The 24,840-nt window shown below is 41.2% G+C and overlaps 1 protein-coding gene across 1 annotated transcript in view; it reads left to right on the top strand.

Annotated features, from left to right (window-relative positions):
• The window catches only part of LOC136866796 (uncharacterized), a 382,310-nt gene that overhangs the window by 66,631 nt on the left and 290,839 nt on the right, over positions 1-24,840 (top strand). The gene's annotated exons all lie outside the window — the stretch shown is intronic.

The raw sequence follows: 24,840 nt of genomic DNA on the forward strand, positions 1-24,840 counted from the left end.
AGTAAACCCACCATGCCCACTAAAGTAGGCCTTTTGTCTTCTCATCAAGCGTCGCGCCCCATGGAACGCCTGTATATTGATTATGTGGGACCCTTCCCCCAGTCAAAGGGTAATGCCAACAAGTTCATCTTTGTGTGTGTAGATGGTTTTACAAGATTTTCCTGGTTATTTCCGACTAAGCTGGCTACCGCTCAGTCAACCATTACTTGCTTAAATTCTATTTTCGCTTCTTTTGGTCCGTGCCAATACATTGTATCTGATAATGCTAAGGCTTTTACATCTAATTTATTTCGTAAATTCTGTTTTGACTTGTCCATCTCTCATGTAACTACTTCCGCTTATTACCCTCAACCATCTCTGGCTGAACGGGTTAACCGTAATCTCAGGTCCGCACTTATTGCCTATCATCATGAAGATCATTCTAGGTGGGACACGTCCCTGCATTGGTTAGCTTTTGCTTTGAATTCGGCGGTCCATGAATCACACAAATTTACTCCAGCTTCTTTGATGTTCAAGTTTGTTCCCAACTCGCCGCTCTCTAACCTCTGGTCTTTGAATGACATTCTACCCGAGACAATAGATCCGGATAACATTAAAGATCTTTGGAAGAAGGCTAAAGCCAATCTTAAAGTGTCTCATGAAAAGGTTAGGGAAAGGTATGATCGTGGACGGAGACCCACCACTTTGAAGGTAGGTGACCAGGTTATGGTCAAAAATTTTGTTCCCGCGGGCAAGCTTGCCCCCAGATTTCATGGGCCTTGTATCATTCTCGATTTTCTTACGCCGGTTACCTTATTGCTAAGTAATCCAGCCACCGAGAGGATATTTAGAGTTCACCTGTCCCAGGTGAAACCGGTGTAATTTCTGTGTTAACTTGCTTCATATTATTTTGAAAGGATATGAAGGTTATATTTTTTTTGAGTTTCACTTTTAAGGCATTCTGCCCCTTCTGTAATATTTTGGTTTTAGATGTAAGCCTTGTGTAAAACCTGCCCCGACCCGTTAAACTGCCATCCTGTTCTTGCCACGGCCATTACCACGCTCCCGTCTCCTGCTCCACCTTACACTGTGGCTTCATAATAGTAAATGCCATGGATATCTACACGCCGCTGGCCCCTCAACCTCTCCACAAGCCTGTACCCTCAAAGAAGATGATAGTCCAACACAATTCTGCCGCCTAGCTTTAATGTTTCAGCGCCCCCGCAGCCGCGCAGCGCCGTGCAGCGACTGGGGAGGGGGATGGGCCCCCTCCTCTCCAGCGAGGACGACATGTGCACGGCGAGCCGGAGCTCTCCTCCCGGCCAAGGCTGATGTGCGGCGCACGACCTGCTACATGCCCGCAGCCTGTATCTGTTCACCGCGGGCGCGGCGTACTTCAACACCTCTGCTCCCCTCATAGTGCGGGCGAGCGGTATCTCAGGGTACTTGAGGGGTCCGAGCGGCCTCCGTTGGACGCAAGCTGCAACGGCCGGTCTGGCCATCCGACTCAATCTACATCAACTACATGGACAGTCACCATAAGCAATAACTACACTTGGGAATTCAACAACAATATTTGGTGGACATTGCAAAATTTTTCTTCACCTTTAAGTATTAAAAGTTTATCTTCAGAAATTCAAATTCTACAAACATAAAGACTTTCATTCACCTGCAACAACAACATTTTGAAACTGAATTAAGAAATCTTGTAAATGCTTCTGCTATCTATCTTCGTATCAACATCATTACTTGGACTTTGTTTCAAACTGATTTCATGTGTCACCCCTGGAGGAACTTTTGGGGGGGGGGGGAGGTCTGTACCGGGCGGTACACCTCTACACCGTTTATTTAAAAGTTGCGCCAGTTGAAACTCCTCTTCTGGAGGAAGGTTGAACTTTATCTATTCTATTAATTCTCTACTTTCTCAGAAGATGTCACCACGTGGAAAATTTTGAGTTTTTGAACTGTGTCACTTTTGATGTGTTTTTGTTTCGCTTGAAGTAAGAAGTGTGAACTTTCTCTTCTAGAGGACACTACTAAAGATCAACAATAGTGCAACCTAGTGCGGAGTCAAAGAACTATTTTGTTGAAGAAATTTTTATTTCAAATGTTTGTTCTTTGCTAAATTTCTTTCTGTTATTGTTTAAGTTGGCTGTATACCCCTCTCGTTCCCCTTGTTTTGCATGTAGCCAATCCCGAATTTCTTAAATTAATTTCTATCCAATCAGATGTATCTTCCCCCAACTTGAATCGATTGCGGGGTCCTATCCAATAAAAACATTGTGGGCGGGTGTTTTCATTCCCCTAACGCCTAGAAACTTCCGCGAGAGTATTTAAACTGCTGATTTTGGGGTCTCCGGGCCACTTCTGTTCCATCTTTCAGTGTATTAAGTACATAGCAGGAGGCGGGAAGCGCCTCTTTCTTCTTCAGCCGTTCAACACCAGGTAATGGCCTATTAATAACTTCTTTTCTTGCTAGGTCGGCAGTTTAACACTCGCGGCGGGTTCGAAGCATTTCCATCATGTAACCTTCTCCTACAATGTAATTACTCTTTTCATCTTTTTCTTGTAAAGCTACATATTGGGATAGAGAGTGCTAACCCTCTCGAGCTCCCACTCACATTTGTTTTGAGGTGAACTTATTTTCTCAAACTATTCTTCGTTTATGTAATGTAAAGTGTTCTTCTCTAAGTCACCTCTGTAGTATGGGATTAGCCCTTGCGTTAGTGGCCCAGAGCCAGATTAGGTTTTAAAAACAAAGTGTATTAGGAGTGCAAGTTCGCCTCCTCTCAAATTGTTATTTTAGAGGTCATGTAATCAACCTTCTTTTCATGTAATAGACCTCAGTAGGTTGGGTATTTTACCCCTGTGAAAACGTCCTTAGAGGACAGCTTGAAGGTAGAGTTTGGTGTGGCCTTGTGATAGGCTTACAATTTTGAGAGCGGATCGCTCTTTGAAATTTGTTTCTGTATGCCTCGTGCAGGCTTTATGTGTAATGTTTGGAGCCAGTGCTCCTGGGCATGAATGGGGCTTTCTGCCCCTTGGCTAAAAATTTTTTGGAGTAAGGCGGGGCTGATTGCCCAAGAGTTATGAAGTAAGGGCACTGAGCCCGAATCCAGTAATATTGTACCTACATTTTTGCTACTCTGTACCTGTTATGATTGTTATCTCTTGTTTTTGAAAAGAAAATATAACCTAGTTAAATTTTAAATTAATTTTACATTGCACGTTAAATTCGTAGCTTGAAACCCATTCACACCCGCACCTTCTTTCACCTCTACCTACCACGGATATCTCCGTAACAATTCTGAACACGGGCGGACAGTAGTTTTAGGGATCGCACCTCACATGGGGTCTGGTCATCCGCCGGTGTGAGGTGTCATTTAATAAGCTAGAAGTTTAGAGTAAGTTATAGGGATTGCGCTCACAGGAGGCTTTTCCGCCCATGTGAGTGAACACACAGTAGACTCAGTATATATATCTTTTTATTTATTATATTGTTTTTGTATTTATTAAAAATATTTGTTGTTGTTTGTAAGAAGGGTAGAGGGGGGGGGGACGTCATAAGAAGGAGGGATAGGACGGTCCTATCCCTAGTGTGGTTGACAAGTGGTAAAGAGAGAGAGGCAGGATACATGGGGGACTGGGCGTCAGAACCCGTGTGATCTGCCACCAAACGGAATGGTGAGAATCTAACTCTGTCAACTGCATGGGGGCCGGACGTGTTGTTCCAGGGAGGGTGGTTCCTTTTTTTCTTCACCAGGGTGGAGCAGCACGCCCGGCCAGTAGCTATAGTTGTGGCGCCTCACGTGTGGATTGGTTACCACATGTGTGAGGGGTCACAAGATTAAGTTAAGATATTTGGAGTTATAGGGGTGGTGCTCACATTAGGCACGGTTTTCTGTCCATATGAGTGTCCACATAGTAGATTTAGACTTTTATTTTATTTTATTTTATTTTATTTTATTTTATTTTATTTTATTTTATTTTATTTTATTTTATTTTATTTTATTATTTGGTTTGAATGGGAACATGTATTTGGGCGGAAGCCTGTTGTGTTCAGCAAATAAATTGTAAAAAATTGTAAATATACCAGTTCAACCTGAGCGAGCAACCAGTGTAGACGTGTGGAGTGGTGAGTGCGGAGAGAGACATGGTGGGCATTGAGCAACACTGGGCAGCGATTGGGAGCTGGCAGCGAAGGCTGAAGAAGATGGCGGGGTGGCCGACGAGCAAGGGAGTGCAGGGGAAGTTGGGTGAGGTGTTATTGGTAGCGGCGGTGATAAGTGATAACCATTCTACTAGTTATAGGGGGTGTAGTTGAAACCCGGCCCAAACATGAACTGGGAAGACTGGGAGAAGAATAAGGAGTTGATAGGAGAAGCTGTTAAAGAAAACGCCGGAGTCGAGCAGGTAAAGGAAATGAGAAAGGACCAAGCTAAGGGATTCGAAAATATAAAGGTATGGTTCCAAGAGCAATGGGGTGACACAATAAAAAAGGTAGAAAGTAATGTGATTGCAACTGGAGTGTTTAGGGAGAAAGTTAAAAACCTGGAAAAGGAGATGGTATTTTTGAAGAAGGAGATGGACAACATTAGTGAAGAAAGGATGAAGAAATGTATATTCATATATGAGTTGCAGGACGAAAGGAGTGAGAAGAAAGTGAACATTATATACAAAGTGGTGGACGTCGTCCAAAATAAAATGAAAATCAATTTCAGCGAAGTGGACATTGACGATGTTGAAAGGGTAGGAAAAGCGAAAGGACGGAAACCAATTAAAGTGAAGTTAATATCAACTCTGATGGCGGACATAGTGCTAAAAAAACGCAAGGAACTTGCAAGGTGAAAAAATCTGGGTCAAGAGAGACTTGGGAAGAGAAGGGAGCGAGAACTTGAAAATTCTGAAGAAACATCTAGGGAGAGCTAGGCAGCAGAGTCTTAGGACATATATAAAGGATCAAAAGCTGATGGTATCTAATGGTAATGGTGGCGTGTATGGTCTGTGGCCAGACTGAAAGTCATAGAGGAGCAGCTCAAAGAGGAAGAGGACGTAACAACACGGCAAAATGGCAGGCAGGAGGCCGTCCAAAAAGAGGGAGGAAACGTGGTAAGGATTAATGAAAAGTCGAGTCAAGAGGACAGTTCAGTGCAGTGCAGCGAGATTGGAAATTTAAAACCGCAGGTGCAGGAATTGCTATTAGATAATGTGCCTAAAGAAAAACAGATACAGTGATTGATGATTTGTGGGAGGAAAAGAGCCTTGACGACGTGGGGGCAAAAATAAAGATATCGAAGAAAAGAAAAAGAAAGATTAGTAATAAAATGTCAAAGTACGATGGAATGGAGGTAGAAAGAGAGAAGGAGATAGTGACGAGAAGCAAAAACAAAGATAGAAATGGGGAAGACAGGGAAAAAGCTGTAACTGGACTGGAAGATAGCCTTTGAAAAAATTTAAGGTTTATTGGGCAAAATAGGTAATATAGAAGTGAATAATTTAATAGAAACTCTTGACATTGTAGCACTCTTGGAAACATGGCTAGAGGTAGACAAGGAAATAACTTGGGGGCGGGGTTACAGTGAGGCACAAGTCAAGAAATAATTGAATAATAAAGGGCGTTTGCCCGGAGGAATAGTTGTGCTAGTTAAAGAAGAGATCAATGAATTAATAGAGGAATTAAGAGCGACCTGGAAGAAGTTATGTGGATAAGATTTAACATGAGTAGGGAGAAAGGGTGAGAAAAATATGTTTGCTTGGCTTTTGCCTACTATCACCCCAAAGGATCCCTATATGCAAACGGTAATTTGTTTGAGGAATTACTACTAGAAACCAGTATCATTAGAGGGAGGTATGATGAGGACGGAATATTATTACTTGGTGATTGGAATGCCACAATAGGTGAGCGAAGTCCAATGTACAGTAAGGAAGACGGATGATAATAGGGATAGGAAGAAGTCTGATAAGGACATTAATAGTTACGGAGGAAACTCGTGAAATTCGGCGAAGTAGGGATTTTTTCATCTTAAATGGTTGTTGTGAGGGAGTCAGAGAAGGTAAAATGACTTATATTACTGAACGGGGGGGGGGGGGTGTTTATCGACTTAGTAATGAGTTGAGAAGACATGTTAGAAAAAATATAAAATATAGGGGTAGGTGATTAGGTTGAGTCGCATCATGCACCAGTATGGGTGAGAATAGTGAGGAGAGAGAAATTAAAGGAGGGAGACAGAAAAAGTTCCTCAGAGAGGGGTAGCGGCTATACTAAATATAAATGGACAGATAAAACAAAACGGGAACTAGACGACCTTATGGAAAATGAGATACAATTAATTAGACGTTGGTGGGAAAGAGCTTTTGAGGAAAATAACATCGATAGAGCGCTGGAGTTATAGAATATCCTATAAAGAGGGTGGCAAGTGCAGTGCAAGGTAGGTAGAAGGATAACATGGATCGTGGAGGGTGGTATAACAGAAATGTGAGGCTTTTAGAAGAGTAGTGATGAGAGCGTTAAAAGATTATAGAGTAAAAGGAGGGAGCAAAGAACGAGAAGTCTTTTGTAGATTAAGGAAAGAGTACAAACTTAAAATTGCTAAGAGGAAGAAGCTATGCATAAAGGAACAATCAGAGCTAATAAATAGGGAATGCAGGATGAATCAAAATGAAGAATATGGGAAAGAATATAATTAATAAAAGAGGTAAGGGATAAAAAACGTATATTGATTACGATCAGTGGGTGACATATTTTAGCGAGTTATTACGAGGAAAAGAAGAATGGGGGTATAAGGAAAGGAGGCAGGTCATATGGAGCAATATGGAAGTAAGTATATATGAACTAGATAAGGAATTTACAGTAGAAGAAGTTCAGGGGGTGATAGGTAAACTGAGGAGGAGATCGGCGGGGGGAGTGGGGGGCAGAGGAATGGTATTAGCAATGAATTTTGGAAATAAATGAGAAAATACAGTCAGATGGGGGAGGGAATTGTAAAATTATTTAACAGGATTTTTAATGGGGTATTTACCAAACGAATGGGAATATGGGGTTATTTGCCCAATATATAAAAAGAAAGGGAATAAAAACCTCCCGAATAACTACCGAGGGATAACTCTCTCAGACTCACTGAACAAGATCTACACAGGAGTCTTTGCAAATAGGTTAAGAGATTGGTCTGAAGAGAATGCTATATTATCCATATTCCAAGGAGGGTTCAGGAAAGAGAGGCAAACGGAAGATAACATCATGACTGTGAAGATGATAATAGATAAATACATGTGTAGGGAAATAGATAGTGTATTTGTAGCAGCTATTGACTTCGAGAAAGTTTTTGACACGGTGAGTAGAAGAGCGTTAACACAAAAATTAGGGAGGTTGGAAGTTTCTAGAAATTCGAACAATTGAGGCGTTATACCAGAACAAATATTGCAGTGTCAAATTAGAGGAAAATTTAATTAGCTGGCCGATAGAATGCAAGGTTGGTCTAAAACAAGGCTGCAGATTATCGCCAATATCATTCTTATTATTTATAAATGATATACTGGATGGGCACGGAGGAGCAAATTGGGCTGTACGGGCAGTGTACAATTTAGAGATTCCAGGTTTGATATTCGCGGATGATATATTTTTAATGACTTTGTCAAGGGGGATCGCAGAGAAGTATTAATAAATTAGCGGAATATGCAAAAAAGTGGTCATTAAAATTAATTACCGAGCTCGATAGCTGCAGTCACTTAAATGCGGCCAGTATCCAGTAATCGGGAGATAGTGGGTTCGAGCCCCACTGTCGGCAGCCCTGAAGATGGTTTTCCGTGGATTGCCATTTTCACACCAGGCAAATGCCGGGGCTGTACCTTACTTAAGGCCACAGCCGCTTCCTTCCACTTCCTAGGCCTTTCCTGTCCCATCGTCGCCATAAGACATATCTGTGTCGGTGCGACGTAAAACAAAATAGCAAAAAAATTAATTGTAACGAATCGGAAGGTGTTGATTATACGTAAGAGGAAGAGGACGAAACATGGAATGAAATGGATGATACAGGGGGAGATAATTGAGGAAGTTGAGAGGTTAGAACATCTAGGAGTGCTGCTAAATAGCAGAGGAGGATGGGATGGTCACATTAAGAGGGGTAAATTGAGAGGGTTTGCAGCTCTCGCAGCGGTATAAATTCTAGTGTCTAAATACCCAGGGATAAACTATAAGTTACTGAGATTAGTGTTAAAGACATTAGTACTAAGTAGAGCTCTATATGGGGTAGAATTATGGGGACTGGAGAAGAGGGACATTCTGAACTAAATCATACACAAATTTAGTAAGATAGGTATGAGACTACCGCAATGTACAGCTAACGTGGGGGCGTTAATAATTTGCGAGGAGTATTTAGAGGTGGAATGCGTTAAAAGAGTAGTGAATTATTGGATGCGACTCCAGCGACGAAGGAGGTATTGTGTTACAGGAAGCATTCAAACAAGAATTGAAAGGTATGTATGACGATAGTTGGTTAGCAAAAACTAAAACCTACGTCGTGAATCTGGGTATGGGCTATATTTGGCGAGAGATATGGAAGGGAAAATATAGTATAAGCCATTCCATATATTCCATAAGGTATGCCAAGTCTCTAAGTTAAACATAAGATTTGGGGATAGAAGGAGGAAAGGCGTACTTTGGTGACTTATGGGTTTGTACAGAAACAAAGGATGGACTAGGAGCAAAAGAGAGCTCTCAGTGTATCCTATATGTGGGAAAGACTGATGACATGCATTTATGAGGCTTTTGTAAAGAAGCAGCGGAAGTTGAGAGCATTGTTTCCAAGCTCGAAAGAACAGGAGTTGTGCAAGCAAAATGGTGAACAGAAAATGTTCGAAACCTCTAAACGGGCAACGTCAGGAACACCACATTGATGCTTACTGTTTCGTCCACGTGTTAAAATATTATCTTTGGACTGAATTGATGAATAACACTTTTTCGAATACTTGAAAACGCACACCAACGTCACAACACCACTTTTCGTCATTCTTAACTTTTGGTGTTCATAGCCTTCATGGTAAACGCACTTCTTTCCCTTAGATGTCCGATCAAATTCTAACTCCATAGTAGTCACGATGCTAACACGGCAAGAATCAACACGGCAATACCAGTAGACTACGTAGATACTTGCATCCCAAAGAATTTATACCTGCTACCCCAATGGCTAATCTATAATATGGAATGTGACCGCATAATCCAGGAATCCAACAACAACAGGTCACTGCCCCAAGAGGGTAATCCCACAGAGCGTAGAATGACCAGAGCGGCATACGGCGGTGGCGTGCAAAATGCGCTATACCTGTACACTTCACAGGCTAGTATGCGGAGGAGCGCTTGGAAATTTCTCATTTTTAATGTATTACTACACATAATAATATATAGCTGAAGAGTATTAAATAAATGCATCAAATAATGTATAATAAATGTTCGGGAAGTGGATGGTAGCATTTTAAGTTTTTGTTAGTCTTTGGAGCGGGGTGTGTGTGTGTGTGGAATTTTCACTCGAGATTATTTCTGAGTAATTAATAAGGTAGCCCCGTGCAAGGGCTGTGGGGAAATGTCAGTATTTTTTGCAGTGTGTGGAAGTGTCAAAACTGTCCAGACACCATTTGTAACTCGGTCGGCTAGTGGAATTGCACGTAAACATCTTTGCTGCATAACCTCATATTTCGGAAACTTAAATACATGCACATTGTTATCACTGTCGTAATTCCCCTTACAGTTGGTTACACAACACTTCAGTACCATTGTACATAATGGTATTATGAGTCGGCACGATTAAACGAATTAAAACGCTTCTAATTACACCGTCACATGGCCAAAATCATTGCTTTCTTATTACTGAGAAACTCAAAGCTTGCCTCCCGATGCTGACGTCATGGTACATTTCCGGAACGGTTGTGAGGCCTTATATCTAGGAGATGCTGGTTCTGAAGGGTTAAAACATTCTGTTTGTTGACCTTAAGATAGTTATTTGGTATAACAGGGTTGTAGTCAACCTCAGTGAATCGTTGCTTACGAGATGTGTACGCAGTGGCTGAACACTTGTCAACAAGCGAGTTAAGATTTAGCGAACCGGGAAGAGAGAGGGTTACGTCTCAAAACTCACGGGCTAAAATTAGTAGCAAATAGTATCAAGACTCACGACTACAAACTAGTAGCCGAAGTAACATTCTAGTGAATCTCAAAATTCACGACACCGGGCAGCAGGTGGCTGCGACGACCGCAGGAGGGATGAGGTGCGCGGTGATTCACGCACCAGGCCTCGCTGGAGGTCACACGAATACGTCCAAGCATTGCTTCCACTCACTTCTGGCAGGCTCCTTGTTTTCATTTCCAACTTTCTTTAGTCAACTCTTGTTCGTTTGCGACCGCAACGATATTAGGTTTCCAAGGCCTAGGGTGTCTTTCATTTTCACACCCTTCGTGGCCCTTGCCTCTCTTTGTCCGATACGGGGGCGTAACGTTAGAGCCTGCAGAGCCTGCATTGCGGGCGGGCCCAGACCTTAAAGGGGCCCCGCAGACTCCTCGCAAAATAATTTAAATGTCACTCTGCACGGAAATGTTGAGGAGATCAGATCACGACGAAATAATTTGCTTTTACAATTTGTATGTTGAAGAATTGGCATGTGCTTGCATCTAAAAGCTGTTGTGTTGAGTGTAACACAGCACAGCTGTCCTTGCAACACCGCGACACAAAAGACCAAGACTAAATTATTCAAAAATAAAATAATTACAGCAATGAAAATGGATACCAAAATATCATATTTTTAGTTAGAAAATGATGTCTGCCTCTGTGGTGTACTGGTTAGTGTGATTAGTTGCCACCCCAGAGGCCCGGGTACGATTCCCGGCTCTACCACGAAATTTGAAAAGTGGTATGAGGGCTGGGACGGGGTCCACTCAGCTGAGTAGAGAGGGGGTTCGGTTCCCACCTCAGCCATCCTCGAAGTGGTCTTCCGTGGTTTCCCACTTCTCTTCCAGACAAATGCCGGGATGGTACATAACTGAAGGCCATGGCCGTTGCCTTCCCTCTCCCTTGTCTATCCCTTCCAATTCCCCCCCCCCCCCCCACAAGGCTCCTGTTCAGCATAGCAGGTGAGGCCGCCTGGACAAGGTACTGGTCCTCCTCCCCAGTTTTATCTCCGACTCAAAGTCTCCCACTCCAGGGCACTGCCCTTGAGGCGGTAGATGTGGGATCCCTTGTTGAGTCCGAGAGAAAAACCAACTCTAGAGGGTAAACGGATTAAGAAAGAAAGAAATTATACTTTTTTGAAGTGTAGTGTACCTGAGATCGTATTATGCACAACTTTTGCGTATCATTTAGCCGAACTTTTTCACACAATTATTTGAAAATAATGTATAAATCCAACAATAACGTGGTGTAGTGACAGTCAACTCAGTTTCGAACAAGTTCGCTAGTGATGGGATAATCAAATACAAAATAATAGCTTATTGGATTATTTCATTGTATTCGATTATTCGATTATATTTCCCATTCGATTATTTTTCGATTATTTATTCGCGTAAATGAGGCAATCGAATAGTGAATATATTTTCCATTCGATTATTTTTTGAATATCCACCCGAAACCCGTTAGAATCTATGACGCAATCGAAAAGTGAATTTCTCCATTCGATTATTTTTTCGATTATTCATTCAGAACTGTATTCGAATGAATGAGGTACTTGAATAGTGAATGCTTTCGAAATAATCGAAAGAAAAGTGATGTTATTAAGAGAGTTAATTTACTCATTTAATTTCAACATTTGGAGATACGTTTGGAAAAGGGCGTATTTCTATTTTCATAAGAGTTCATCTATTCACTTATTTCAATCGATTATCCATCCAACACACTTAAACCAAAAAATTGATTCATGACGCATCCGAATATTCTATGCGATACAAATGAATGATATTTGAAACTCGTTCGATTATTTGATTATGTATTCGATATTTAAATAATGGGATGTAAGTTATTCGATTATTAACATTATTCGTTTATCCCATCACTAGTAGGATCAACTCTTGTTTTTTTACCTACCCCGATGGCATTAGGTTGGCGAGGTCTAGGGAGTTTTTCATTTTCATGCCCGTCGTGGTCCTTGTCTTTCTTTGACCGATACCTTCATTTTTTGAAGTGTCGAACCCCTTCAATAATTTACTTCTGATTAGAGTTATATAGAGGATGGTTGCCTAGGTGTACTTCCTCTTTAAACAACAATCACCACCACCGCCATGACCACGCCCCGCCGCTCATCTAAAAGGACGTTTACTAAGTATGACTATCTATACGAACTTTAAAACAGAAGTAAAGGATTTTGTTGTACGTTACGCGAATGACACCATTTCAGCAACGGAAATTTTCTGAGATCATGTCGAAAAATTCGAGAAATTACTCACGAATTTATATGAATCGGGATTCAAAGTAAATTTGAAGAAATCAAGGTTTTGTCAATCGGAAATATTATTTGTATGACACGTAATTGATGGAAATGGCGTAAAACGAAATCCCGGTAAAATTCAAGCCGTAAGTGAATTTCCCAGACTCAACTGGATTAAACATACTCGGGAATTTCTGGAAATGGTACAATTTTTCGTAGAACATTGTCCAGTTTCATAGCCGTCTACAGTACAAGGCCGCGGCGTTAAAACTGGCAACGCCGCCTTGCAGTTGCCTGACGTGATAGAAGAAAACGAAAAGCCATGCGCTCTTTGTAACGTTAAATCTAAGTGATGGTGATTATTGTTTTAAGACGAAGTACAACTGGAAACCGCCCTCCGTGAAATCTTAGTTTGAGATTTATTGCTAATCTCTATACATTATGAAATCAATAATACGTGCATATTTCATCATTCAACTTTTATTAAACATTAAAAAATGGGTGAATAAGTAAAGGAAGTATAATATTATTACTTCAACTTTGTTACTTTAGGCTACAATAATCCCTTTTCCTATTGTTGTTATATGTTTCAACAGACTCAATTCTTTTCTTAGAGTAATTATTTAGTAATACATTGCTGATTATTTTTATTGCATCCTGTGGACAGCAGTGGGAATGGATTGAAATTTCTTATTTTATTGTATTCAAATTTATTTTCTTGTTGTATACAATTTCATTCAGTTTGGACTCTTGGACTTGAAGAATTGTTCCGATCTTATGAACCTGGATATATCCAGATCATTTTATATCTGTTTTAGAAACTCCTATTTATTGGTTGTATCAAAATTATAATTTTATATGTTAATTTTAATATTTTCATTTTTGTCGAAATTTGTGAAACATACTATACCACACGCGCAGTTCTGGAAGCGCGTTTCCTGTTGCGTAAATGAAGACTTTTCTCGAATATTTATTATCACTGTGTCAGCAAGAAAGAAGACACTTGAGACTACTGATTGGAGAAAATAAGAATAAATGTAATTGGTGAATATGAAAGTCGAAGATGAATTCTGTATTCTGATTTGTTTCCTTTGGTGGTTGCACCATTTCCTGTTTCTCGGTCTTACTCCGCTTTCTCGGTGGGAGCGAGGTAGAGTCTGTGTCTTTTATCATCTGACCATCTTAGCGAGCGGACGTGCTCATCCTTCGGTCCCCTTGTGGGAAACCCGGTCTTGGGGTAAGCACTGTTTCTGCCTTTATTTCGGTCTTTAACTTTATCTTTCTCTTACGCAGGAGTTTGTCCTCGAGTTTCACGTTCACCGCTAAATTTGTTGAACGACAGCTTGTCAGCTAATATCATATAATACTTGTTATACACATTATACTTTGTATAATCTTGTAACTATCCCTCGCATTGCCTCCCGGTATTTCTGTGTCATCTTCCTTCAGTACTGAAAATCTGTGCACATTACGTGAAGAGTTTTAGATAATGATGCAAGTTCACTGTACCTCTGTGTTTTTTTCTTTCTATATTTGTGTAGATTGGGACTAGCCCTAATTTTAGTCAACAATATCGTGGGATTAGTGTTCCTAAAGATTCAAATCAGTGACATTTCTTTAAGCGCACCGCTTATGTCTGTAGATATATCTTATAATTAGGGCCCGGATTAAAAAAAATGCATATGCGCATATGCAAATGCATATTTTGAACGTTAGTGCATATTATAAATGTTAGTGCATATAAAGATATATTTCTCCTCGTATGTGCGTTCGATTGTAATCTAAGATTTCTGGACGAAATGAAAAATCTAATGAACTCTATATGTTGTACATCCTTTAGCAACACGAGAAGCTTTCCCTGATCAAGGAAAGTGCTTTCTGTGTCGCAATAAGAGCAGGTAGACGAATAATGATCCTTTTCACGACAGCTATTTCCTTCTTTCTGACATTCCTTTCTCCTTACAGTAGCCTCCCAAGGTTTGCTTAAAAAAGTGCGTTCATCTGTTAACTTGCTCTTCATCTATTGCAGTTTTTTTACCAGATTAAACTGTAAAAATGCCTAAAGATAAGAGCTATAGGTATTTTTTTTAAAAATTAAACAGTGGATATCAGGCAATAGTACCTATACAAGTGACGGTGATGTAATGTACTGGCAAGTGTGCAACAAGAGTGTAAAATGCGATAACAAATTTCAAATTGAACAACATTCGAAAACAGCTTCACATATCACATCAAAAGAACAGAGTAAGAATATGCAACAGCTACTTTTAACCGGCGTGAAAACACAGTGTGAAGTTAGTACATTTTCCCCTAAAAGCTTTTGTATGCAGCAACATTCCGCTGCATAAATTGAATAATCCACATCTACGCCCGTGTCTGGACTGTGCTAATCAAAGAATACCCTTAGGAAGAACTATTTACCTTCACTCCACGCTTCTGTCGTGAATTCGACACGATCTGACACTAGGGGAGAACTGTTAGTACGTTTACATGCAGGATTCAGATCGATCTGAGTACACTTCCCGTATTGAAAACGCCATGTAAGCGAGGACTCAGTTCGGATTGAGTCTCAAGGTCGATACGGTAAAATCTGGGATCGTACCGTACTCGGTTCGAATTGAGTTCCATGTAAACGTGGATCGTACTGAGATAGTATTGAAAACGACTGCGCACACACTCCATGTTTGTTCTGACAAGATCATCATCATTAAAGTTCTGTCGAAATAACAAATATAATAAGCCAGTAAATATATTTACCTGTATAAATGATCAGCAACTGCAATCATATTATAAGACGGCCAGCCCTGGCTGTTAAGAAAATCACGATGACCTTCTGTTGGGGGTAAAATTGGAATGTGCGTTCTATCTATTGCACCAATTACATTTGAAAGTTATCTCATGAGCTTCTACTTCATTTGGCGTTTTTAAATTCTGCATCGTCTGTATACGTCGGTGTTGCCTGGCGGATTCAAGACGATACTCAAATAGCCTACCTACTACATGTAAACGGGGATCGTACTCAATACGGTAAGTGTACTCAAATCGAACTCAATCCCCATGTAAATGCACTATGTGTCTGGATAACGGTAAATGAAACAACCGATTCGTGCGGTCGATACATTGCGAACTTCATAGTGGGTAAATTATGCCCAGAAGAACCGACAAACCTCATTTACTTTCGTGCAAAATTCTAGAAAAAGACAACTACGCTACATTTGCAATATTTGTTAACGATTCTCTGCAACTCCTGTGACCTAGTGAATCGGAGAGTGATTGTTACAAAGTGCCGCCTTTTAGTCATAGATACAGCTTCGTGTATGTTGAAAGCTGGTCAGTCTATTCGAGTATTTTTTTTTTCCCAAATCTCACCCATGTCACATGTTTGGCCCATGGATTTCATTGTATTGCAGAAGAGATACGTACCCTCTTTCTATCTGTCAACAAATTAATTTCAAGTGGGAAAAATCTGTTCCTAAAAGCACTAGCCCGTGTACACTTGTACAAAATTCATATGCCTCAGGTTACTCGCCGGAACCTGTTCTCATAACATGGGGAACATATCCGCAGTAACGTTATACCAGGAACTTTAATCAAGTGAAAGATATAGTTAAAAGTATTGATGATAGTCATACTGCGTGTGTTCGTGAAGCAAAGTGCACATTTGAATCGGAAACTGTATATAAAGATATCAGTTCCATCCATGTGCATTATTCATCAATCATCAGTTTATAAGACGATTAAGGGCCTAGAAACTCGAGGTTCGCCCCTACACGAATCTCTTCAGTTAATTCAAAACACCATTAGTTCTTTAAATGGTGTATCTGATGAAACTGAAGAAAAAGTTAAAAGGAAACTCAATGCGGTGTTGGACTCAAAACCAGGACTGAAGAAGATTCAATCCATAAGCAACTACATAAAAAGTAATAATAATAAATAAATAAATAAAAAATAAAATAAAGTGGAATCAGGCACTCTTTGCCAGAGGGATGTTCCGAGCAGTCAGTGCCAGTGTACAAGTATTGCCCAGTTACGTCTGTCGACGTAGAATGATCTTTTTCAGCGTATAAATTAATTCTGTCGAACAACAGAAAGTGATCGACCCCTGAAAACATTTAAAAAATGTTGGTAACCTACTGGCAGGCATCATTTTGCAAGGAATTAAACATGTTTATCAATTTAATACTGTCCGGCTCCATGGCTAAATGGTTAGCGTGCTGGCCCTTGATCACAGGGGTCCCGGGTTCGATTCCCGGCAGGGTCGGGAATTTTAACCTTAATTGGTTAATTTCCCTGGCACGAGGGCTGGGTGTATGTGTCGTCTTCTTCATCATTTCATCCTCATCACGACGCGCAGGTCGCCTACGGGTGTCAAATCAAAAGACATGAATCTGGCGAGCCGGCACTAAAAGCCATACGCTATTTCATTTCAATTTAATACTGAGTTAAAATTAAATAGGCCTAATGTATTTAGTGTCGGCCCCGTGGTGTAGGGGTAGCGTGCCTGCCTCTTACCCGGAGGCCCCGGGTTCGATTCCCGGCCAGATCAGGGATTTTTACCTGGACCTGAGGGCTGGTTCGAGGTCCACTCAGCCTACGTGATTAGAATTGAGGAGCTATCTGACGGTGAGGTAGCGGCCCTGGTCTAGAAAGCCAAAAATAACGGCCGAGAGGATTCGTCGTGCTGAACACAGGTTACCTCGTAATCTGCAGGCCTTCGGGATGAGCAGCGATCGCTTGGTAGGCCAAGGCCCTTCAAGGGCTGTAGTGCCATGGGAAAAAATGTATTTAGTAAGTGTATTTTGTTTTATTTTTAGTGCATATTTTCATGCATATTTTCAACGTTTTTGTGCATTTGTGCATGCATATTTTTGCATATTTTAGTGAATATGAATACGGGCCCTACTTATAACATATAATTTCCCTTGTATCGTGTCTAAGGACTTTTAGCTTTTGCGTTTCTGATTTTTTTTCTCCTAAAATAAATGTTGTAATCCAAGGGCAATTACCCTCTCCGTTTTCTTTCATAGCAAAAGGCTACGATTACCTCTCAGGGTTCCATGCCGCTTTCCACATCCATTCTGTAGTTGTCGTGTTTCCTAACCTGTTTGTTTACATTTTGTGCTGCGATGCTTTTGTTGGATCTAAGTTTTTATACTAAGCTTTAAATTTCATTATTTAATTTATTATTATTTATTTGTGTAATCAGCCAATAACGGTTACACATTCCTCCCATCATTTAAACGATCGCTACAACAACAACAACAAGATTCTTGAAGCAAACTCGTTAATATTTCATCATTCTGGACTCCCATTTCACTTAAATGGCGAAGAATGTATGTCTGGTTACATACAGCCAAAACCTTACTTTCATACTTCACCGATAGAAGAGTTTGTGCAACTCCCACTACATGTTTTGCGATTAACAAAATAACATCAGATGGCACCGGAAGTCCTCCCCTGTTCAGTATCTGAAAATGCTCATCTTGATAGCCCTTATAGGTCTACTAAATTTAAATTTACAGCAGTAACTACAACTTATATTTGCAGCAAGCTTAACATCTACATAATCACAAATATACAGAAAACTAGACTTATCCAACTCAATACTTTCCACATTATTCTCTTCCAAAACCCTTAAGAACGTTTCACATTGATCTACGGCTAGAGTTTCAAACCTAGTTATCATTACGCTCAGTGGATTCAATACTATCTACTGAGAAGGTAACAGCTCCATATCTCCGCAGAATGAAGGCCAAGATCACTTCAATTCTTATCTTATTTTCTGCTTCGAGAATTTGGGTAATTGTGACATTATAACTACTTCCGGCTACTTGTCTATACTGTCCAAATCTCGATTCCAAATTGTCACTTTCAAATTTCTCTGGTAGTACATTCGATACATTTAACTGACTAAGAGCAAAAACAACTTTTTTTTTAATTGCCATGGTAGAGTGTATTGTAAGTATCCGATGGAGAATTTTCTTTAGCAAGTTGATTCCATTGTGTAACGCAGGAAAGCAAGTTAGATAAGTGTGGCTAGTGTATTTCAAGGGGTAGCTAGGAGGTAAAGATGATCGTTCTCAATGCGATTTTATTTTGGTGTCAATAAATATCACACGAGATACGTTCACTTTCTTGCATAAAACAACGTTATTGCCGCTACGTCTATTCCTTAACAACGCACAGTTATACACAACGCTAAACTATTAAGAGAAACACACTGAAACCATTCACTGTCGATTCTGTCACGTACAGATATCAACAGGTCCTCACTCCTCACATTGATCAGTCCCTTCACCATCACACAGTCGATTCTGAAAAGTACAAATATCAGCAAGTCCATACACTGCTTATCTACTTTACCATCACAAGGTAAAACTGACTACCCTGTCACTCAAGTCGATTCTGACAAATACAGATATCAACTCACTCTAACCCACACTCTACATCAGAGCCTCTCAAACGCCCAAAATCTTACGCGTGCAAATCGAGGTGCAAGAGCTCCGTGCACTGTGCATCGGTCCCGCTCGGACCAACTCTTCGTCTCTAGGCTACTCGGCTAAGCTCGGCTCTACTCGGCTCAAGTCAGCTCGGATTTAGAGCGCTACGGAGCAAGTGTGGTAAAGGGAGACAGTGGGAGCGAGCGAGACAGGCGTGAGGAAAGAGAGAGTAAGCGCTGTTGCTCCAAATCGAGGAGTGGGTGGTCTGCACTCTAGTCAACCAAGGGAAGTCGTCTTTTGCACCGCGCACAGTGCATGCACCAAGCGCATGCACCCTGAGAGACCCTGCTCTACATTATCTTACTGCACGGTGCACCCCTACACGAGTCTCTTCAGTTAATTCAGAACACCATTAGTTCTCGGTTATTTTCGAGATTCGTACTGACAACCTCTGACACAAAAAATATGAATCGAGTATGCATCGCCGTGAGACATCTGGCGGTATAATTGCAACACTTTAAATGCTATTGTTATTTACACAGCAAAGTCAAAATATAGATGAAGATTGAACATGAGTGAAGAAAATCAAAGTACATCACAGGAACAACCTAGAACACCTACACGGAAACGACGGTTTAGAAAAATTCATATCGATCGACCATACCATCGATTTAATTCAGATTTCATTTCCATTTACTTGGCAGTATTACCGGAACCATGAATAAAACTGAGACTGGCATACTTAGACATGTAGATATCATCCTGCCTGTTCTGGATGATGCAATAACTACGGATGAAGTATTAGACACATTGAAAAAAGGAATGGGGGAAAAATCAAGTGCTCTCAGTGGAATTACGTATAAATTCTGGAAAGAGCTAGGAAATAACAATCAGATGTTAGAAATATTAACTCAAATATTTAACAACATTTTTGATGGTAGGATAGTCCCAAGTGTTTGGAAAGAAGGAGTAATATGTCCGATATACAAAAGGAAGGGGTAAAGATCAAACACAAATAAATATAGCGGTATTACCTTGTTGGATACACTCAGTAAGTAAGATGTACGGGGTGTATCTGTGATGATGTTACAAACTTTCAGGGATGATGGAGCGCGGCAAATTGATCAATTTGAGATAAGGAACCGTAGTGCTTAAATGTTCGAGTCAAAAGTTGTTGATAATCCAAGTTGTTTAACGTCCGTATGCCGAGGAGGACGACGAATTACACAGACTCCTGACTTAGAAGATGCAGTGCTTGCTTGCGTGGATGAGGCGCCTGCAATCAGCACTCGAGCAGTTGCACATGAAATGCAGCTACACCCCCAACATCCACAGAAAATGCAGGCTTTGAGTCCTGCTGACTTCGTACATCGAGTCGTGTTCAGCCAATGGGTCTTGCAGCGCCTTGCAGTCGATCCTCACTTTTCACAGATAAAGCCTGTTTCACCAGAGACGGAATGCTAAATAGTCACAATCGTCATGTGGAGTTGTGAAGAACCATCAGCTCCAACTTTCAGTCAACGTGTGAGTAGGCATAGTCATTGATTACGTAATTGGCCCGATTCTTCTTCCTCGCCGCCTAAATGCAGCAGTGTACACAGTGGTGCTCAGAGAGGCACAACCCACGTTCCTGGAACACATCCCACTTGCCCTTCGTCAACGGATGTGATTCCAACATGATGGATCCCCACCTCACATTGGACTGAGGGTTCGTGAAGACCTGGATTAGACATTCCCTACGAAGTGGATAGGAAGAGGAGGGGGTCCTGTTCCGTGGCCCGTTCGTTCACCTGATCTCACCCCATCTGATTTCTTCTTGTGGGGTCATGTGAAAAGTCTTATGTAAGAGACACCTGTCGAACTGAAGAAGTTCTCTTGGCAAGAATTCTCGCTGCCTGAGACGCTGTTCAAACGACACCGGGGATATTCGAACGGGTACGACAGAACTTTGCGCGACGATGCCATGCCTGTATTGACGCAGGGGGACGCCATTTCGAACATTTGTTGTAAACGGATCAGCTTGTGAAACTTGTGCAGGTAAACGGACTTAATGAGTAGAATTTTGCTTATCCTTTGATTCGATCGTTTCCGGAATCTGGTTCGTTATCTCAGATTGATCCATTTGCCGTTCTCCATCATCCCAGAACCTTTGTAACATCAACACGGATACACCCTGTACACGTCGAGTGTACCAGTGAGGATTTAGGAACGGAATGACAATCACGCATAATTTATCTATCTATCTATCTATCTATCTATCTATCTATCTATCTATCTATCTATCTATCTATCTATCTATCTATCTATATGTATGTCTCGAACGGACTCAAAAACTACAGTACCGATTTCGCTGACATTGTCACAATTTGTTCTTATTACTCCTGGAAGGGTTTAAGAAGTGGTTTGAACGAAATCCGATGAGTAGTTATTTTATGATGAGTATTTTATATCATTAATTTTATTGTTGTTGTTAAGCCGCACCAAGATTGGGTCGACTTGATGGACAGATTGTCGCTAAGCGACAGCAGCTTACGATGTATCATAATACGGTAAGAAATGCTGTGCATAGGAGAATGGGAACACGCCGCCAAGTTTTATAAAGTACATTTCTTTCAAGGAAGTTGTCCGACTCGTTGGCTAAATGGTCAGCGTACTGACCTTCGGTTCAAAGGGTCCCGGGTTCGATTCCCGGCCGGGTCGGGGATTTTAACCTTCATTGGTTAATTCCAGTGGCCCGGGGACTGGGTGTTTGTGCTGTCCCTAACATCCCTGCAACTCACACACCACACATAACACTATCCTCCACCACAATAACACGCAGTTACCTACACATGGCAGATGCCGCCCACCCTCGTCGAAGGGTCTGCCTTACAAGGGCTGCACTCGGCTAGAAATAGCCACAAGAAATTATATTATTATATGCTAGGAGGTTCATGAACGTGTCTGTTATTTGGAAATAGCAATCCAGCATGCCGTGATCGAGATATATACTTTCATGTCATATGACCAACTTTGATAGGTCTGCCCTGTTTGAAGAATGTATTAGGTGTGAAAAAATATTTTAGAAACTGTAGAATATCAACGGTGGAATGACACGAGTTATCACCCACACCTAACGAAGATCAACTGGGGATTCCCAACCAGCAAAGGCAAGTCTAAATTATATATACTGTACATATATATAAATGTCATTGTATGTATGTTTTTGCCGGTTGCCATTTCCTGATGGATGCAGTACTTTTGTACCTGTTCCTTGGCACTGGCCAGAGCAAAGTGTAGCTTCCACTGAAGACCCAGCCTCATCCATAGCTGTGACAATATGGAAGTTGCTGGGGTATGGGTGGTGCTGAATAATGACATTCGGAACACAAATAGTGTCTGAGTGTTATGAAAAGTGCTGCTCATAGGGTCAGTCATGCTGCAGTGGCACATTCTGGCCCAGTGAGGAAAGCAATGGCACTCCTCATTTTGCCTAGTACGCCTCATTTGGGCTCTGCCATTGGTTTTTGCTGTTTCCCTATGACTGCATAGCCTTTGGTAGTGCTATTTGAGGATCCAACCAGCCTCTGGGCTGATGACCTAACAGACAGACAGTATGTATGTTTGCGTGTATGTGTTTCACACCTCCTCCTAAACCACTGGAGCGATTTCAACCAAACTTGGTACACTTATGACTTAGTATCAGGAGACAAACCGCATGGGGGTAAGATACCCCAAGCACCCTTAGAGGTGGGTGGCGATGAGGGTGAGGTATAAAAATAATTGAAAAGAGTGTTGAATCCATAATTTTCGGGGTCGCTGAGATGAATAGTGACGCTCCGGATTTTTTGAAGTCCAAGTTCAGCCCCATTTGTGGTGGGGGGGGGGGGCGAGGGGGAAGTGAGATATAAAAAAAATCGAAAATAGTGTCCAATCCATAGTTTTTGGGGTTACTGAGATGAATAGTGACACTCCAAGTTCAGCTCCCTTTGGCATAGGAGTTGAGAAAGTCCTGTTGGGGGTAAGAGACCCCTAGATCACCTAGGGGAGGGGGTTAAATAAACATATAACTAAAAACGATAGATATTAGTAGCGGACCATAGTTTTCAGGACTACTGGAGCTATTTCAATCTAACTTGGTACACATACCACTTACTATCAGGAGTAATCGCGTGGGGAGGTATGAGATATGAAAATCTAATATAGTGTCGAATCCATAGATTTCGGGGCCGCTGAGATGAGTGGTGTTACTCCGGATTGCTTTAAAATCCAAGTTCAGCCCCCTTTGGCATAAGGGATGAGAACCTGTGAAAAAATAAAATAACCAAAATGGACTTATGTGTTGATTTTCCAGCATAGCTGTCAACTAAATTTGGTGCAAATATTACTTACTATCTGTGAACAATGCTGTTGGGGGCAAGACACCCCTAGAAACCCTAGACCTATCTGTGTCGTTGCGACGTAAAGTCACTAGCAAAATAGAAAAGAAACCCTAGGGGAGAGGGTAAAATACAAATATAAATGAGAAAGAACAATAACAGTGTGAACCCATAGTTTCTGGAGCGATTTGAACCAAACGTGGTACACTTATGACTTACAATCAGGAGACTAACCTCGTGGGGGTAAGATACCCTTATCACCCGTAGGGGCGGGGTTGAGGGGGGTTGGAATATAAAAATAATCAAAATCAGTGTAGAATCCATAGTTTTCGGGCTCACTGAGATGAATAGTGACACTCCAGATTTTTTAAAATCCAAGTTCAGCCCACTTTGGCATAGGAGTTGGGAGAGGGTAAAAAATAAATTGTCCTAAATGACCGAGATAATGGTCGTATGCATGTTCCAGCGTAGCTATCGACCAAAATTGATACAAGTATGACTTATTATTTGGAAAAAGTACTGTGGGGGGTAAGACACCCCTAGAACCACCAGGGGAGCAGATGACATATATATAAAACATAATTATAAACGACGAATAATAGTATCGAATCAATAGTTTTCAGGAGTACTGGAGCGATTTCAACCAACCTTGGTACACTTATGATTTACTATCAGAAGATAAACCGCGTGTGGGTACAACCTTAGCACCCCTAGGAGTGGGGAGGTGGTGAGATATAAAAATATTCGAAATTAGTGTCGAATGTGTACAGTAGTTTTCGGGGTAGCTGTAATGAATAGTGACACTCCGGATGTCGTCAAAGTCCAAGTTGAGCCCAATCGGCATGGGGGTTGAGAAGAGGTGGAAAAGAAAATGTCCATAATGCCCGAGATTATGGATGTACGTGCGTATGATCCAGCACAGCTCTCAACCAAAGTTCTTACACATATTTCTTACTATACGGAAGAATTCTATGGGGGTAAGACACCCCTAGCACCACTAAGGGAGGAGATGATTTGTAAAAATAAATCACTAAATTCGTTTTGAATCCGTAGTTTTCGGAGTCACTGAGATGAACTGTGACGCTCTAGGTGCCGTTTACGTCCTGGTTCAGCCTCAGTCGGAATTCGGGTTGAGAAAGGCTGAAAAAGATGTTCAAAATTCCCGAGATTATGGATTAATGTTTGTATTCTCCAGCATAATTCTCAACAAAACATGGTGCGTGGAAGATTTACTATTTGTAAAAATATGCTCTGGGGGTAAGGCACCCCTTAGCAATCCCAGGGGTGGAGGTGACATAAAAATAATCGAAAACGAACAATTGCATTGTAGAATTCATGGTTTGGGGGGTTAATGAGATAAACAGTGAAAATCCCCATGCCGTTTACGTGCATGGGGGTGAGAAGGAGTGAAGGAAAATGTCAAAAAATACCGATATTATGGATGTACGTGTGCAATTTGCAGAACACCCCCCACTCAAGCATAGTACACATTAGACATTATCGGGAAAAAGATACTATGCGCTTAGGAACCCCTAGCACCCTTAAGGGAGGGGTTGACATGTGAAAATAATCGAAAACAACCAATATTAGTGTATAATTCATAGTTTACGGGGACGCTCAGATGAATACTGATATTGCGGATGTCGTTTAAGTCAAACGTA

The sequence above is a fragment of the Anabrus simplex genome, chromosome 3 (assembly GCF_040414725.1).
Source record: "Anabrus simplex isolate iqAnaSimp1 chromosome 3, ASM4041472v1, whole genome shotgun sequence".
Taxonomy (NCBI): domain Eukaryota; kingdom Metazoa; phylum Arthropoda; class Insecta; order Orthoptera; family Tettigoniidae; genus Anabrus; species Anabrus simplex.